The sequence below is a fragment of the Anser brachyrhynchus genome (genome assembly GCF_964034855.1).
Source record: "Anser brachyrhynchus genome assembly, chromosome: 11".
In the NCBI taxonomy this organism is placed as follows: Eukaryota; Metazoa; Chordata; class Aves; order Anseriformes; family Anatidae; genus Anser; species Anser brachyrhynchus.
In genome coordinates, this window is record NC_137706.1 from 13384567 (window position 1) to 13401143 (window position 16577).

A 16577-nucleotide genomic window follows, 5' to 3' on the forward strand; every position below is an offset into this window, starting at 1 on the left:
TGGGATCCCAGAGGAAATGGCTGCTTCTTACTGATTTCTGTATTAAGTCTTAGGACCCCTTTCAGTCTCCTTGAGTTCCACCTGGAAAGTTGGTTGTTTCCACGCAAGCGGGGAAGGCTCCTTGCCCAGGTTTGCTTCCCTGCTATACGTGTCAGGCACTGTTCCTGAGGCTGGTCTGAGGAGCAGATCTGGTCACAAAAAGCGGCGAGTTCCATTACAGCTATGGCCATAGGGACTGATTTATGTGAAGGGACACGTGCCCTGCGTGTTCCTGTATCTTCTGTGTAACAGTGACCTCAGGCTCCCAAACCTAATGCTTAATGCTCAGATGTTGAGGAGGAGTCATCTGGAGGAGTCATCTTGCACTAATGCACAGTAGCTTTGGCATGTATGAATATATTTTTAATGTAGTTAACAGTTCAGGTCAGATCCCTCTATTCTGATTTATGTACAAGCCAATCAAGGCTTAAGGATTGAACTGATGATGGTATTGTACCAAGGGAAGCAGAGTTTATCAGAAACAAACACATATAATTTTTATGGGGAATTATTATTGTTGGAAGGAACAGGCAGGCTTGAAGTCTCTTCCCTGGGTCTGAAAGGAGTGGCAAGATCTAAGCTAGAGACAAGGATAGGCCCAATTCCTCTTAGTTTAATCTAATTATGTTAGTCAGGCCACTTGAGAGATAAGAGTACTTAGCGTGTGTAGAGCAAAGCTCCCTTCCATATTACAGCAATCATATTCTGTTGGGAAAAGTGGTGTTGCAAGGCAAGCTGTGCAGGCCCGTACATAAATTCTCAGCGAGACCTCCTGGAGTCCTTAATTGCTGTTTAGCCATACTGACAGCAAACACAGCACCTCAGCCCAGCCACATGGAATACAGGGTCTATGGGGTTCAGAAAGCATCTGTTTTAACATCATGATGTGACATTTGTACATAGGGCTCCACTGAACCCGCGGTGTTGGTGGTGGCTGGCTACCTGCTGGGGGAGGCTCGTTCCCTGCGAGAGAACTGCAGGAGCTCAGTGCCTCTCATTTCAGGAGCCCCGTTGGGACCTCTTGGAGTCTTTCCCTGAGCTGGTGGGTGGAGGAGATTCCAATCAGGCAAATAGATGGATTACCAATAAGTCGTGTTGTTTGGCCATCTGGATGTATGGCCGCTGCCAGGCTCATTTTTCAGCTTGATGACCGTAATGATTTTGGCAATAGTTGTGGCTGCTCCCATTCATTCTTTCAATAATTTCCATTACCCTTGCCAATTATTTTGGGGGTCTCAGCATTTACTTTCAGAGCTATGCATTTTTGTTTCATGATCTCTGAATGGTGATTTCCATGAGTATGTCTCTCTGGGACTGCTTTTGATCTTCTTAGAGCAAGTTTTACATACAGCATATGCCTTTTGAACTAGCTTGTGACAAAATGACTCAAACAATGCTGCTGTAAATAACCTTCCTGCAGCCAGTGAATGAAAAGGAGACAAGTCTCAGCTCTCAGCTCTCCATTTTGCTGGACAGGGCATGCACACTAAGCATACAATCAGACGGGGAAAAAAAAATGTTTTTAGGAGTGTTGTCAGTAGCAGATTCCAGCTGTTCCCTTGGATATAGCACACAGAGGGACTCCGTGTACAGGACTGGTTTCAGCTGCATTTCACTCTATGGTTTTGTCCATTTTTAGTATTTTGTCAGCCCCAACAGGCTGAAACAGGCATCTTCTTGTGTATTTTAAGCTGAAAGAAAAGTCAGTGAACAAATACTGTCTATATAGGCATCCAGGTGGAAAAAAAAATAGCATTATAGGATATGAAACTACTTGTTCTGAAACATTGTTAAGTCTTACTCTGTCAAATACAGACTGTACAGCTCGCATCTTAGCCTGCTGGGGAAAAAAGGAGTTCCCAAACATACTCAAAATACTAAACTGTTCCCAGGAGAGAAAAATCTAAACAAATGCTATCCCCCTTGCTGAACACACCCAGTCCTTCCCTAATCTAAACAGCCACTGACACTATCACCTTCTGCCAGCAACTCTCTTTTATTGTTATGAAGGAAGGCTTACGCTGCTTCTGCAGGTTTTTGCCACCTCTGTACAATTGCATGCCTCAGATATTCAACCAGCTGTGTGCTGCCGATTCTTCGAGGGGTTGACGCACACAGAAAGGGATTCCGTATCAGAATGCTCCTGCATTAAGACTGCGTGGTGACTAGTGGTGACTGGTCGTTAGGTCATCACCAGTCACTCGTGAATCAGCAGCACACAGCTGGTTGAGTATCTGAGGCTAGTCACTTGGGGTGACTGGTGCCATCCTTTGCATACGGGACCAAACAGCAGACAGATTTTGGAAAAACGGTTTCAGAATTACATGCTTCCTATTATTAACATAGACCGGTGTACATGCATATCACAAAAAACAGACAAGGCATCTCTAATTAACAACCCTAACTCATTAAAGTAGAGTCTGATAGTTTTATAGTCTTGATACAAGAGGTTATACTAAGGATCAAGGCTGTACTTGGTAAAAATCATCAGTTACCACCAGAAATAAAAGCATTTTAGATGTCATTTCCTTGAATATGTGCTTAACAGTTTCAAGTCTTTGAAAGCATGTACCAGCTACTCCCCATCACACAGCTGCACTGGCTCCACGCTCTCTGGATTCAGTTCAAATCTTGTTTTCAGTATGACAGGAACTTTTGTCAACACTGTATTTGAGCAACAAGATGCATGCCAATAACAAGACAGATAAACGAAAATACCTTAGCAAGTAGGCACAGTTCTGGATCCTAAAGCCTTGGGAAAGTTTGGTTAATTTCTCAGCATTAACAGGCACATATCTATAGCACTGGACGTACGATTAAATTGTACCTGAGATGGCTGCTTCTCAAAGCAGGTACTGTGACATGACCCAACTTCTGTCCAGGTTGCCGTTGCAGACAACCTGGATCCACACTGTCTAAAAGTGCCACGTGTCCTCATGTCACGTCAGCCTTATCTGAAAGGCTGCAGGACGTCTCGTCTGTCTAGCCTCTAACATATGTTCTCATCACACGGGCAGATGGGACATAGGGAAGTGCCTGGGTCAAGTCATGCTCAGAGCCAGTTAGCACTGCGGGATAAAGATCAGATACTTGGAGCAAACTTGAGTGTTCTCTGAATATGTCACTTTGTCCCAAACTGACAGTCAGTCCCAAGTTTGCTGCAGGGACCTGATGGCGAATTTAATTCAAAGCAGTCATGAAGTTTTTCTGTAGGCCATGCTCATCTCACTGAGCTTTCTTATCCACTGAATCAAAGAAACTGCAGAAGATTACACATCAGGTATGCACAATTTCATAGTAAATGCAAATACACACTTTAAATGTCATATAAATACTGTGGATTGCATTCATAGCATGCCGGAGGCATACTTAAATACCATCATTTGCTTTTCTTAAATGCATACGTAATTAATTAATAATGGCCTGCTAACCTCATCAAGTTCTTCATGCTTTCAGGCTGAGACACTTGTATGTGATATACATCACAACCCCCAAAGAATAATAGTAAAAGAAAATAGGAAAATTCCCTCCCAATAGAGAAGACTCCCCTCTGGCTTTAAGGGCATACAGCTTCCAATTAAAGCCTTACAAAAGGGCTGATAGGAGACTAAGGCTCGGTACTGCCACAAAATACGTCTGTCTGATGAGGTGCCTACGGCACAGCTGTAGCTTTACAAACAAGTATCAGTAAATCCACCTTTGAATGCAGTTCATCTGTCTGGAGAATGAAGTTCATCTTTCACAGTACGACATGGTCTTCTAGACAGAAGGAGAAAGGAAAAAAAAAAAAAAACATTTATCATTCCTTTGCCAGGCAGAGTTCAACTTGAAAGAAACCGGATGAATTGTGCATCATTCATCTAAGGAACAAATCTACACTACAGATTTGTCTGAGAGACAAGTGAATGCAATCCAAAAAAGCTATCCATTTCAGAATGGGAGGCTTGAATTCAATCCAACCATAAAATGCATGCCGAGTAGCATCCATTTATTCAGGGTAGTAATGGCTTCTTTTAAAAGCACATTGCCTTGATCATTTGTGTTAAACATGGCATATATACCAACAAAAATCCCCATCTCTGTGAATGCAGGCTATCTGCCAGCTCCACAAAGGGATTTTTTTTTTTTTTTAAACAGCTACTGAGCAAGGGCTGTTGCCTGCAGAGCAGATTTTATATGTTCAGTCTACTGTGATCATCAGGTCCGAGTGCACAGTAAATGGAATTCACAAGCCTTTCCAAGTCACCTCCTGTGTAAAGCCCTGAACAGACAGTCCCAGAAGTGAAGTAAGGAACAACTTCTCTCCCCGCCCCTTTGGGCAGCTCACATACATGCTTTTAGCAGTACCTAAAACAAGAAAAACACCTAGATCCACTTTGCTGGGATTGACGGAAACAGAACGGAAATGAGAAACTGATTGAGTGGTGAGCCAGGTTCTCTTGCAGAGAAACTTCCAACTTTCTTTCCTAATGATTTTTTTTAAAGCACTTCATTTTTGCTTGTATTCCATTAAAAAAAAAAAAAAAAAAAAAAACTTGGCCCATGAGATGAGTTCTCAGTGCCTACACAGATGAAAGCCGTGAGAGGCCTTAAATGACTTCAGCAGGAAACTACTGGGAAGGGGAGTGGTCTGTTTTCTGACAGTCCCATTACACATTTCTAGGAAAAATCTTTTCAAGTTCTGCGTACGAAAATGAAACAGGATTACAGCACTGCCTCTCTCTTGGAGACAATCTCAACAACATTCTTTTCCTGCTGCCATGCTGCAATGCTGCAAAGTAATTCCCTTTTTCCTCTCTCCTTTTCTCCATCTATCTCAGGATCTCGGGCTCAGAAACAGCACTTGAAGCGTGTTGAATGTAAAACTTCAATCTGAAGTCTGCTCAGATAGGACCCATGTTTCATTCAGGTAACCTTCAAGAAGACTTTGTTCTGCAGCTACATTCATAAATGCATCTCCCTTTACCCCAAACCCTCACATAAACTGTTTAGTGAGCTCAGGAGTTTTCCACTTAGTAGCGATGACAAAGCACTTGACTACTGCAAAACCCATGACAGAGAAGCTGAGCAATAACAGCCGTCAGCCAAATAGATCACTGGGGTGGAAGGTCATCCTTGAACTCTATTTCCATTTTTCCCCGCTTGGTAAATTGCTCTGGGAACAATCTTCTTTTCTAGCATAATGTAATCAAGAACTAGGAAGTCACCACCACTTACACAGCGCTGCAATTCCTGGCCTGACTGACCGTGTTGGGAATTTGAACTGAAGTCTCCACCCAGGCAGCATGTGGAACCAATGTAATGGCTAACACAATTCAGAGCTTAAAATGGAGCGACGTTGCAGTTCCAGCTGGTTTTGTAAGTCAGAACAAGAGATTCTTGGAAGCGTTATAGGAGAAATAGAAATAAACAGAGGTGAGGAATGGCTCCTAGTCTGACGATGCACACTAAGGAATATCTGAGTGACAAGGCAAAAGGCAAGGCAAAAGCGAAGCACCACTAGACAGCGTTACGTAGCGCCATGCTCAGAACCAAGACAGCAACGAGAAAGTGATGACTCTGGGACATGCTTCTTGGGAAAGAGGCGCATTATTTTTATCTCTGCTTTTAGAACAGCTGCAGCCCTGTGCATATGGAAAGGTGAAGAGCTGTAACAGCCTAGGGGTAAAAAAAAAAAAAAAAAGCTTTCATTTTGCTGAAGAAGAAAGGCTTGCTGGATGAGTTTGACACGGCCCAAATGCCCTTAACAGGTTCTGTGACTCACAGTGCTCTACAAATCCCTTAATTATCTGAGTGGCATCTCCTGAGGTACTGGTTAAATCCAAGCTTACTCTGGAAGGGCCTTCTTTCTTGAAAACTGGTATATTCTTTTTGATGAAACAAGTTTCTACATTATTCCTTAGTCCTAACACGCAGAGACCCAGAATCACCGACAAGCATTCACCTTACTACCAAAGGTATTTCCACGGAGGTTGCTGCCTCCAAGCAGAAGTTCTCAGCTAGCTGCTAATTCTGACCCAGAGCTTTAGCAATTTAATAAGTAGTGTTTACGCATTAGTATTTTTGCTGTATAATTTGGTAGATCTGCTGCCTACCCCATGCCCTTGTTTAGTGGCTATCTGCCTTTCCGGCAGACTCAGTCTTCCCAACCTAGCAGTCTTTGAAGGCAAGAAACCTACTGTTTTGTAGAGAAGTGTGTGGGGAAGGAAGGTCAAGCCACAGACTTCAGAAGGAGTCTCCTTTGTGCACGTGTTTATGCCTGCATACCTCGTACCTGCATCTAACACACCTGCCACATCCTTATCTGTCTGAGGAAATCCTGATCGCTACACCGTTATTTGGAGATCACAGGCAAAGTTCATTGTTCTTAGAGGTCATCCATCAAGCTAACAGCACAGGTAGGAGGCTGGAGATAAAGTGTTTATACAGTGAGAGAACCATGATACAAGATCCGCACTGAAAAGAGATGATTTGCCATGTTCGTACAAAGCACTCGCTGTGTATTTAGAAAATATAAAAAATATAATCAGTAGAAGCATTTGAGGAAAGAAAAAAAAAAAGAGGTGAGATCACCACAAAACACTTCTCAGATTTTCACCCACAAAAAACAAAATAGCAACTTATAAAAAAGAAATAGTAGATTTTTATTTTTTTTTGTGGGGGGGAAATCTCAGATATCATCAGAGTCTCAAGCAATGAAGTTCTATACTGGCATTACAACAAAATACCTCAAACCGTGCTAAACCTGTACATCCCAGTTTAACATGTACAGGTAGGACTCATCCTGCAAACCAGATCTAACTAGCATCATTCTTCCTAAGTACGTTCAGAAAGGCTTTAATTCCCAAATGGCCTGGTCTGGAGGAGATAATTTTTGCACTCTCTTGAGTGGTAACAGCTTGAAAACAGCATGCTTCAGGCTTGCAAGAGTCCTCAAACATGCTACTACAAATACAACAGCCTTTAAAATTACTAGAATTTACTTTAAAATTACTAAAATGGTTAAAAAAGAAAAAACATTTTTTTTTGCACAAAAATACATTTAAACTATTATTTTAAAATAGACTATGAACAGAAGCAAAATGTGAAAGAAGGCTTTGCATCATGTAGGTTATCTTTTCTTTTGTATCTGAAGTTCTTTAAATATTTTTAATTTTAAATTAATATTCTTAAAAGGAGGGAGGGGGGCTAGTTCAAACAGCTATTGAGAGTTGTCCATCTTGAAGAATTTTCCTCTAGATGTGCTCTACACTTTCTTTATGCTTTATTCTCTGGATAGGACTGGTTTTTGTGATTCGGGTGAACTCCAGATCACTTCAGCAAAGTGCAGATTTACAGGGAAGGACATGCAACAGATGAAGGACATGCAACAGTTCACAGCTTTAGAAAGCATCCAAGACCAATCAACAACTGCATCTACTGTAAGTAAAACTACTCCATCTTATAAAATCATCTCATAGGAGAGGAAATATCTAACAGTAACGTTAAACGAGTGTAACAACAAAAACAAGTAAAACTTTGGCTAAAACAATACCTGTGGGAAAAGCTTTGACAAAGTCATGATTTTTTTTAATCATGTTTCTATCAGAGAGCATTACTAATTTTTAAAGTCTGTTTTACTTGAACTTTTGAACACCATCCTACATTTGCAAAGCATAGTTGTCATCCCAGGGAGAATCTTCAACAGCCTACTGTCATTTTCAAAGGGAAAGGAAAACATAGCAAAGGCTTCAAAAATGTGAGTGAATTATTTCATCCGCTTACAAGTGCAACATGTGCTCTCTCTTCTGTAGTGACACAGTACAGAAAACAAGATCTAATTAAAGCAGTTCCTTTGCCAAATGAGTGGGATCTTGTAAAGACTTGGCACGCAGTTCTGATTCAAGCTTTCTTGTCTTAAACAAAACTAAACTTAATACGGAATGTAATAATAAAGCCCTGATGGGGTTATTCAATTTTTTTTTTCAATCAAGTGACCACAACGTGCTGGGCCTGTAATCAAAGGGACACTCAGTATCTAAAACAGCAATATTGAAGGAAACAGGGAATTTTGCATACTACAGTACTGATGTCATGTAAGTGAGCCAAAGAACATTTGGCCTTTTGTTATCTTATATACTAAGACAGAAAAGCTTTGGTCTAGCATGCCTTTTCCTCTGTTCTACCCAAATGAACAGGTGTGTTTTTAACAACACACAAACCAAAAAGCTTGCAAGTTTCAGAATGTACTTTTGAAATTTAGAAGTAAAATTATTTTTCTAAGAAAGTGATTTTCATCTTATTATCTTGAAATAAGTATATATAGTGTCTTGAAATAAGAAACATAATCTTGAAATCTCATGGGTGATATTGGTGATAGGGGGATGGTTAGACCAGATGATCTTGGAGGTCTTTTCCAACCTTTATGATTCTATGAAGCTGTCCATAAAAGGTAGATAGGCAGAGAACCAGGTAAAATCAACAAATAGGGTTTTGATTGATTGTTTTCCAGTTGGAGAGAAAAATAAGGCAATTTTGATTAAAAAGCAACAACAACAACATCAAACTACCAAAAAACACAAACAAACACAACTTTGGTAATACAAGCTAAGCATGAGGTAAGGATCACCATTAATGTACAAAATTTTTTAAAAAGTCCCAGGGCCCAATATAGAAAACTCATAGAAGATTCAGTAATAAATAGATTTTACAGTGCAGTGTAAATCCAGATGCTACTTCTCTGTTATTGAACTCAAGTTGCTGATTAACTCAATACACAACATTAGCAGAACAGTATAGTTAATTCAAAGAGAGCCAGAAAATGCCCCCGAAAGCCTAAATGCTACTCTGTTGAGAAATCAGCGCCCAGGGCTGCTACAACAACTTTGTTAGCCACTAACCTACATCTCACGGTATCCAGCTAACTCACCAGCACCCCGAGTACAGAACACCTCATAAATACATGAAGCCAGATTACCCTTTCTTCTGAATAGCATTACAGCTCTTTGACAAACTGTGTGTGAAACATGGTTCCTGGGAATATGGATTACAGACAGCTCTTCAAGATGTATTTTGAAAGCACATATGTGGTATTGAGGTAGTTGGAATTTGCATACAGAAAGAACAGGTATATTTCTAATGCAATCTGGACCTCAATTGGCGTGAACTGTCTTTAAGTGCACGGCCTGTACGAGGATAACATGCACAGAGCACAAAGGGATCTCTGTTCCACATCTGGGTGTTGTACCAGGAGCAGAGGGCGGAGGGAGGGAGGCGAAATCTGCGATGCTGATGTGAAGGTAAGATGCAAGATATGGGCATCTGGCAGCCATAAGAGGCAAATGAGGTAGAGTCGGGCCTCTGGCTGCTTGCCAGCGAGGGTGTGTGCAAGGATAACAAGAGCTTTTAACCCGTACCGAGAGGTCAGGATGGTAGGAACAGAATTATGGCACATTGTACTTCGACTGCAAATTTCTGCACTTTACAGAGTTTCAGTAAAATTCTACCACAACATTCGATAATTAATATTTAAAATATATGCAATCAAACTTCAGCACAAATGACCAAGTCCACAAAACATCTAGATGTATAGCTCCCATTAAATTCGCTGGGGGTTAAGCCCCTAAATACTCCTACTGTTATGACCAAATATTTAAAGGTGGTTTTGTTTTTCTTTTTCCTTCTTAAAAACTACAGATTGTGCCCTCACTTTGAAACAGATGTCTGTTGCTTGTGGCTTTTTTCAGACCTGTATTTCGCTGTAGCTCTCCACAAGTACCACAACCTGCAGTGCCCCAGGCTGCAGCACGTATCTCTGAAGTTTCAAAGATAGTACTCGTGTGCCTCTGGAGCTCGTACCCCTCACTTCAACAACTGCTCTTCAGCCCGCTCGGATGCTACCAACCCCACTTACAGGCTGTTGGAACAAACTACCCTAACACAACAGTCAGAGGAGTAGACAAGATTACAGATTCGGAATGAGTTCCTGCCTAGATTCAGTATTAAGAAAATTTTATGCAGTTATTTCTGCACACAGATTCTCTTGCAATGCCTAGGACCAATCTTAGTTTTCCAAAAAGCAAGTTTTTAATTATGAGCAGAGAAACAATAGCTTACTTCAACATGAAAAAGAATACACCCACTATTTTTCCATGTTCTATAATTCAAAAATAGGTCAACTAATTAGCTTTAAAGCTTTCAAGAGGATTAAAATTGAAATATAGGGCTCAGTTTCCTTTTTATTTTTTAAGCCAGACAGAGAGATTGAAAATTTTCAGACTAATGGCTACCTTAAGACAGTGAAAGAGGTAAAAGTTTTGAACTATGAATCTAACATTGCTAGAACGCATTGATTCCATAGTAAATTTTTAAATAGAGTAATTTTTTAAAACATAGACTACATTTAAAGCATTTAAATAAGACCATAACATTAACTACATGACAATTCAGAAGTGCCTGTAATTCATCATGCTGCACCTACATCTACCTGGCTTCTTTCACTTTTTTTTTCCATAGAGTGCACATCTAGAATGCAAACGGGGGCCGAAGTACACCTGAACAGCATGCCTGTCAAGGCACTTCCTAGGTCAAGGGACTTCCTAGATTTAATGTGAACCAGACAGAACCAACATGGTCTGAAAAGAGTGACCAGAAAACAGCATCGTTTTTACTCTATATATTAAAAACATAACACTGGAGGCCAAAATTTGTTTCGACTGTGTTTGGCAGTTAATGACAACAGAACTATAATCAGCATCATGTTGACCCAGTGTCCTCCAAGCTCTTTCTGTGGGCACCAGAGGAACACCTTGTACAGACAGAGTATGAAACACAGTCCCTCTGTTCATCAGTGCCACAGCCACTGTGCACAACAGGCACCACTTTGGAGAAACGTTCCTAGCTTCAGCGGCGTGTCTGAATTTCAAACAAAGGAAGCCTCACAACCAAAATCCAGATGAAGCCCAACCCTGGTTCTGCTGCTGCTGCTCTATGCGCTATTGGAGATCCTCTGAACTCAGCTGACTGAATGGGCTGAACGAAGAGTGAAGCACCCCCAAAGGGTTGGGGAGTAACAGCAATTTCAAACCACCTTGTTGTGAGTCCACCCTGGCATCTGGGCTCCTGGTGCCAATGGTACGATTTACACACAGCCTCAAGGCTCCACACTGGTGATGGAGAATTTGATGTGAAGCCTCTCCTGCTCACCTGAATGCTCAGAGCAGGGAGGCAAGAGACGCAGCAGCTAGTACAGACACTTTCGGTCATCCAAAGGCTGGCTAAACACATCCAGGGATACAAGCTGCTTACAGCAGCCTAGCATACCACTGAACCACACCCTTCAAGTTATTTCCAGCAATCCTAACAGCCACTGCAGTCAAAGACCGTCTTGGGGTTTCCATCTGAAGTCCAGATCCTGCAAGAAATGCTACTGCAGGATTTGGGGCCATGTTCTACGCTTTTCAGGATTCTCTGTCCTTAGACTCAAGTTCAGGTTCCTGCCGCCCAAACAAGCCTGAAGAAAAACTACTGGTAAGTACTGGAGGTAAGTCAAACAGCACTGAAAACTGACTGCTGAGGTATCCTATACTTACAGTCGCTTCACCTCAAACTAATTTGATTTTAAAACTTAAGTTAAGCAAGTTATTAGTAATCACTTTACACATATTTATTTTGTTGGGGAAGGAAGGGAGGGAGAAGAGAAAAAAAAATCAAGCTATTTAGCTTTCCAACTATTTAACATAAAACCCAAAAAAGCTCCATCTGGCAACCAGCAGGATTTCTAAATAATCTAAATAGTATCTACATAAGAACCAGGCTGTCTATAGTAAGACAACTTCGACTTTTACAGGCACAAGAAGCCTTTATTAACATAAAAGGAAATTATAAAAAATTAAGTTAGAACAGGAACAAGAGTCTGGCAAACTGACAGAAGACCCCAGGAATCTCTGGATTAATCTTGAAATGCTGCTTTTGCCTTTGTTGGCATATAGCACCATACACTGTGTGGTTTAAAAAACAAACAAACAAAGCAAAAAAAAAACCCTTAGGTTCAAAGGACTGTAGTACAATAAAACCAGTTCCAAGAAAAGATTCAGATTCATTAAAATCAATATATGTAATTCCTCACTTTGCAACATGAGAAGACCCCTGATGTTTTAATATCGTGGAAAATATTAATATTTAATTACAGACTTAACTGAGTCATGGATGAGGCCCCATTTCCATAGCCATCCTTCTTCATTAAGAAAATAGTTTATAATGCCACTAATTCTGTCAGTTAAATATACCTTTGAATAACTTTTTATATAAAATGTTGATAATTCGTAATTTCCAAGTAAATAAACACCTCCCCATATTTAATTTTCCAGGTTATCCATAGGAAGGAAATGGCCTTCCACTTCATACCTAGCCTGCCTGGTTTTCGCCCTGTGTGTGTGAATGCCCCAAGCCTGGTGGCGTTTTGGTGTCTTACACAAGCTGTTAATGGTCAGGATGCCACTTTCAAGCTGCCACTGGGATTTTTCTGTCAGTGTCCTGGACAAGAGCCAAAGAACAACACCAGTGGGCCCAAAAAAACCCCATGTTGTGCTGATCCTGTGAGGATGGGGCAGCCTTGAAGCTCCGCGCTTCCTGTAGCTCTCCTGGGTTCCAGGAAGGGAATTTCTATCTTTATCACTGCCCATCTGGCACCTCTCGCAGGCAGCAAGAACAAAGAGTTGGAGTTAAATGTTCTGGTCCCTACCATCTGCTTCTGCTCGTAAAGTCTACAGGGAACCTGATAGGGAGAGGAAACAAAAAAAACCACCTTCATCTCCCACCAAACTGCTCTGGCAAGTACCTATTTTGCCTGTACTTCTCAAGGCAGCCCTAGAGGCCCTTGGTTCCCTACAGCAGTACAGCTGCTTGACACAGAGCATCCCAAATGCTGCCAGCCCAACATCTCCATTCACAAACATCTAACAGCCCGGAAAGAAAGGTTGCGTTGTTTGAGATCTGCTTTACTGGATCAGCCTCTGTTCTATCTAGAATAGGAAAATTCCTGTGGGTTTAATAGGAGGTATTACCCTACAGATTTTCTCTGGTTCCACCTCCTTTCCCATCAGCCACATCCCCTCTTGCTGCAAGGCTGCATACACCATGTGTTGGCTCGACCCCTTCTGTCTCTGACAGAAGTTTGGCCAAAAAGAGCAGATTTTCTGCTACTTTGATCATTTCCTGTGGTAAAAAAGTGAAGGGAATTATCTGACCCATGGTCTTTTTTTTCTTAGTTTTGAAAAATAACAAGGATTTACATTTGCAAGTTCCCTTAAATAGCATACTTGCTTTTCAATAGCGTTTTGCTGCTAGTTTATTGGTTGTCTTACAGAACTTTTAACTTTACTTTTTTTTTTTTTAGAATCAGAAAACACATTGCTCTGTCAAATTCTGTAATCAACTGCTATATTTAATCAATACAGAACTTCATTATGGTGATGAAGCAACCAAAAGGTAGTATCAAATTCACAAGCAATGCAAAAGTGGCAGCTTCTACCCTGTTAAAAATTCTCACATTTAAAAAAGGAGCTTAATTCTCTTTTGGTGGGGATAGTGTTATTTTTGGCTACAAACATGCATTGCATAATGTATTTAGAAATAAGTTAACCCTTTTATTAAATACACTATTAGAATAGATCCATGATGTGTGCGACATAAGCAGCCTGAAATACTAAGTTTTCTCTCATCCGTGAGAGAAACTTTGGAACCAAGCTTCTCTCTAGAAGGTTCCAGTTCAAAAAACAGGTCTAATGCTTGTCTAACCCTATGTTGAAATAGTGACATGACCTGTTTACCCAAATGGTGTAAGCATTTGGGCAACAGGGACCTCAAGTATGAAGCCAAGTGATAATCAGTGACCATTATGCAGCCTGAAACTGCAACCTGAAAACAAGTCCATTAGGTATATTTTTTCTGTCCCAGAAAATACAAAGTAAAAGAACAATATAAATATGCCCAGTGAAATAACCTTATATCAGAATTAATATTCTATAGGAATACATTCCAAAGCAATTATCACAATGTACATCGTCTTTATAATTTTCCTGTTAACCGCTTACTCAGAGTGCATATGAACAGCTGTTTGTATCAAAAGCCCTTTTTTTGAACTTTGCTAGGTTCGTAATACATACAGTACAGATTTTGACAGATAATCCCTTGAGCTGAGGCCAGAGGAGTGCATGGCTACCTTTGCTATCAGTGGAAGTTCTACTGTGGAAAGAAACGATGAAGGTACGTACTTATATACTTCAAAATATTATCAGAAAGAGGGAGGAATCTGCAGTATCCTTGTTAAAAACTGAAATTGTACTGAACCACAACAAAATTGGTGCTATCATTAACAATATATTACCCTTCATACACAGAGGTAATAAGGAGGCTGCACTGTGATCCATATAACCTCATTAATAATGTATAAATGAATCAAAAAGAATCTAATTAGTTCAGCAGTGCCAAAAATTATCAAGTAGAAACATCAAAAGAGCCGGTGGGACTCTTTTTTTTTTTTTTTGGTCAGACATGCTGCAGAGCTGCCCTTCGGAATCCTCTGGTCTGTATCTGGAAGCAGGGCTCCCAAACGTAGGTGGCGGTGACTCCAACGGGCTAGAGCCGGGCGACGGGCAGCCCCGTCTCCCCACGTCCCGCACGAACTCCTGCACCACCTAGGATCTGTGCAGAGGAAGGGTGGAGCCAGTTCCTCACCTCCTTTCCGCAGCCGCAGAAGATAGCACATCCTGAAAGCATTATGTTTGCTACAACCCCTTTTTCCTCCTTCCCCTCAAGTGCAACTGCGGAAAAGAAGGAAGGGCGGACTGGGGCAGCATCTCGGCTTCCATGGAGACATGCTAGAAGAGATACAAAGGAGAGCTGAGCAGACAGCCGCAAGCACGTAAGAGGTGCAGGACCTCCCTGTAGATGGCCTTGGCTTCCTGCGAATCCCTTGGGAGCCCTACAGCTGTTCCTGCCATCCAGCTGGGAAAACGTGAGTGCATGCACACACAAGTCTCTGAGGAAATACCTGTGGAGGTTTCTTCCACTGGATAGTCCAGCAGACAGGATCATCTAAGTCAAAGTTAGAACAGTATCTGTCTGTACCTGTGTGGGTATACACATATATAAAAACACTCACGCATCTGTCTATATCTATACATAAAAGTGAGAGAACTTTTATACCCTACTGCATCCTCTGCAGCATGTAGTGATAGCGTTATATTGCAGCAGAGATGTAGTGAGAAAACCATACCCAGGGGAACGTAGCTTGGATGGATTTTTCACAAAGAAAAGTGCTAATTGTACAATTCACTGAAGTAAAAAGAATAAACAGACCTAAGAATAAACAAGACCTAATAGTGGGGTCTACTATACTGATTTTCTTTTCTGACCCTGAAGATACAGATACATAAGGTTAGCTTGGACCTCCTTTGACAGGAGGTATTTGTGCACTACACAGTCATGTTTTACTCCTGTCTGAAATTAAGTAAAAGCACCATATGCAAGACAAACAATAACGCTGTAAAAGGAAGGCCTTTCACTACTCTGGGACTGTTCTATATACACAACCAAAAGACTCACTTCTTCAAAGAAACAGATAGGGCAGTGGTGGTACAGTAAAGGTTTAAAACACAGCAACAACATTTTTAGGTACATTTTCCAATAGCTTTCAACAGTGTTCGATTTGCAGACCTGTAAGAAAAAATACAGTTATGCAATGGAGCTGTGCAGACAAATGAGGCCTCCTTGCCAAAAGACTTGCTTTTCTTATTTACCTTTCATGGAACATATAGAACGCAAGGGACCCCACAAGTCCACCAAGATCAGGCTGGAAAAAATCCCTGCAGTTACGGGAACTACTGTGGTGTTCCCTTAGGTCCCCTCACAGCGCCCAAGGAATTCGACTGGAGCTGAACGGGGCCTCAAAGTTAGCTAACTTTTCACAGTACCTGCAACATCAAACTTGATGTGCTTTGACAGAAACCTGTACCGAGGAGCTCCAACACAAACCTCTGAGTAAATCAGAGTGCCCAGTCCAGCACGCCTTCACGCTCCTAAGCAGACACAAAGAATAAGCCGGGCTATCCAACAGGGTAAAGTTTTTCAGTAAGTCCTTAATAAATTAAAATGAAAATTCACAAACTTAATGCACGTGGCCCACAACATCTGCAAAAGTTAAAATACACAAACTGCTCAAAGATTACACATAATGCTGATAATGACAAACAAAGCCAGCCTATGCCGTGCCGCAGCAACTGCAGATACAGAAACCCCAGCGCATCCAGCACTGTGCAGCTTTCCACAAATACAATTAAAGAGTATCTCTATCAGAGACGTCCGTCCCAAGGAGGAGGGGTGGTACCAGGGGAGGGACAGTAGTTACGAAAATAAAAGAACTGCATTGAAGCCTGTATGCTGCTGTCTCGAACTACAGTTACATTTGTACCACCCATTCCCTGGGGAAAATGACATACAATGCAAACAGGCCTGGTTGTTCAATTATTCAAGTATTAAGAGATTCACAGAAAGACATC

At 41.3% G+C, this 16577-nt stretch overlaps 1 long non-coding RNA gene across 1 annotated transcript in view; it reads left to right on the forward strand.

Moving 5' to 3' along the window:
• The window catches only part of LOC308200905, a 43569-nt gene extending 35571 nt beyond the window's left edge, over positions 1–7998 (forward strand). Inside the window, exons 11-12 of the long non-coding RNA XR_013955907.1 lie at positions 4860–6437; positions 7319–7998. This is a non-coding gene — a long non-coding RNA (uncharacterized lncRNA). The remainder of the gene's footprint in view (positions 1–4859; positions 6438–7318) is intronic.
• The last annotated feature ends 8579 nt before the right edge of the window (positions 7999–16577 follow it).